Here is a 3087-nt window from a genome sequence, read left to right as displayed (position 1 = left end):
TAAGGACACATAAAAATAGAATCAAGTGTTGCATGCTGACGTCTATATATCTTCTAGGATTTTTGTGCCGGAGGTTGGCTGTCTTTTTGACATATATTTCACGCGGCGTGTTTTTTTAAATACTTTGTTAGTGGTTTCGTTTGGTATAAATGCTAGTCTGAACAATAATAATGTGTGTTGCATTGTCGTTAGGATTTTTGTTGCATTTCAGTGTTTCTGTTGTTTCGTTGATTCCCTCTTATAGTTGATATGTTTCCCTCGGGTTTAGTTTTGTAAAAACCTGGATTTGTTTTCTCTAAATCGTTGTATGGCTTTTGAAAGGCGGTATACTACTGTTGACAGAGTTATGTATTCTTATATATGTGATATATGAAAGAGAATGATACTGATTCCATTAATTCTAAAAAAAAATGTAATTCTTTTAAACTTATTTTCAGATTCATGACTAACGGTCCCTTAACGTACTTTACAAAATCAACAGAACAGCGCTTCGTGTTTTGTGTTATCTGTTCGTTTTTAATGATTGACCTTAAAGTGACCACCTTCTGTAGCCAGTTAATGTATTTTTATCTGCAACTTAGTATGTGTTCACCAATTCAGAAATATGCCACTCAATCATAATTTAGTTAAAAGGGTGTTGTACATTTTGCTTTCGATTTACGGCACCACCTTTAGGCATTAGTACATTTCTGGCTACGAATAAACCTACCTTTTACCATTTGACTTTATAATCACATTATTATCAGAATAAACAGAAAAAGGTAGATAATGTAGACAACTTGATGAGATAGTGCATTATGAGGTCTACAGATAAAACTAAAGACGTTTCACTTCTAAAAGGATTAAATTTCAAGGGGCGAACTCCTTGGTAATGTCTACATACAGATTTTGAACCGATTTGTAGGAATTCGGAACAAAACTTCGGGCACATCATATTCCTATATCATTATTCTTGTTTTATATTACTGAGGGATTTCCATTCAATATAATTTTTAAAAAGCAATACGATTATGGCCTGTTCAAATTAAACACGTGTTCTTTGGACTTTATGTCTACAAAACTTGTTGCGTACGAGCAAAATATTTAAAAAAAACCTGATAATTATTTTATTTTCAGATTGTACCCCCAGAAATTATTTTGTTTCAAATTTCATTCTACAAAAATGCTATCGTCGAAAAATTACATTATATTTAAGAAAATGTTATATTTATGTGACATTCAATAAAAATAAAATTGTCGATTTTCTTAAACTGAAGCGATGATTCCATTTTGGTGCGTGTGAAGAGATCTATTATGAATTTGAAGAGGCATAACTTAATATGAATAAAAATGATTCAAAACATAAAATGTCATTACAGTATGTACTCAGGAATGATGTTGCATCAGTAATACTTCTGTGCTTTATAATTTAAATCTTTTTGATACAATGTCGGTCGCTAGAGTTCAATATATTATTTGATAATTTATCATTTCAATCGTTTATGTTACTGAATTCGCCTGTTTACGATGTTTTTTGTTAATCTGATTGCAACATACATGTTTACAACAACAACTTGGAAAGAAAGATTTTGGAAAGTGGAGCAAGATACATTGTGCATTAAGGTTACTCTAAATAGATAGAGAGTATATTTCATCGAAACGTCTGTCATTTTTCAGTTTCAAATAGGACGTCACTTGGCGTAGAGGTTTAAACGTATTCGGATGTGTCTACTTTTGTGTTTCAAATGTCTGGTTATGTAAATGTATTTCAGTTGTTTCCTGTAATTAGTTAATACTTCAGCTTTATCATGTACATCTTTTGAATATTCATTTTATTAAATTTACTGTTTGCAAAAGTATAAATTACTCTAAATTATAGGGATTTTCTGGTAACTTAACAGAAAACCCTTGCCGTTTTTGGCACAACCTTTTTGATCTTTTGGTCCTCGATGCTGTTCAACTTTGTACTCGTTTCGGCTTTCAAACTTTTGTATCTGTGCGTCACACATAGGTCTTGTGTGGACAAAATACACTTCTGGCGTATTAAAATTTTGAACTTGTTGCCTTTTGTTGGCTGTTGTTCGTGTGATTCTTTGTCAATTGTGTTCTCCAATTTATTTATATTGTAGTCCTGTGTTGTCATTTTGATGTTATATTTCACATGGCCATAAAAGTGCGAGGTTTGGCATGCCACAAAACCAGGTTCAACCCACCATTTTTTCCTTTAAAAATGCCCTGTACCAAGTCAGGAATATGGTCATTGTTATATTATAGTTCGTTTCTGTGTGTATTACATTATAACGTTGTGTCGTTTGTTTTCTCTTATTTTTGAGTGTAAATTCACATTGCGATAAGACGTGTCACGGTACTTGTCTATCCCAAATTCATGTATTTGGTTTTGATGTTATATATATATGTTATATTTGTTATTCTGGTGGGATTTTGTCTATATGTGTTACATTTTAGTGTTATGTCGTTGTTCTCCTCTTATATTTGATGCGTTTCCCTCGGTTTTAGTTTGTTATCCCGATTTTGTTTTTTGTCCATGGATTTATGAGTTTTGAACAGCGGTATACTACTATTGCCTTTATCTATAGATAATGCCTGTATCAAGAGTTTGTTGTTGAGTCTTTTCTAAATTTCTAAATGCCAGCTTTCAAAATATAATATTACAACTTCTGCGTTAAAGGTCTGGTACATCGATTGTATATATAATGCACCTAATTAACAATTCAGCAGAGAAAAGAACTTTTGGCAAAAGTTTTATAATTTCTAACGTTGCAAGTAAATAGGTGAACTTCAGAGCCAGTAGTTAAGACCTCGATGTTATTTTCCCATCTTTCAAACGACAGAGACTCTAATGTATTCAGTAAACAATTTTGAAATTAATTGCACATTCGTCTTCTTTCCCCACCTGGTCAAGCCTTGAATTAACATCATTGCTTCGTCATCAGAGTGGATATAGATGAGATTTTAAAGAAAGATCAAACATTAAAAAATTACGTATTCGACTAGTTTCCAATAGAAGATGATCTTAACCTCTTCTTCCTATTTGATGTATTTACATTCGATCTTTGATACCAAAACCCCTTAAAAGATATAAAACCC

This window comes from Mytilus edulis, chromosome 10, assembly GCF_963676685.1.
Source record: "Mytilus edulis chromosome 10, xbMytEdul2.2, whole genome shotgun sequence".
Lineage (NCBI taxonomy): Eukaryota > Metazoa > Mollusca > Bivalvia > Mytilida > Mytilidae > Mytilus > Mytilus edulis.
The sequence above is the reverse complement of the archived record's forward strand: the minus strand, read 5'-3'. Positions refer to the sequence as shown.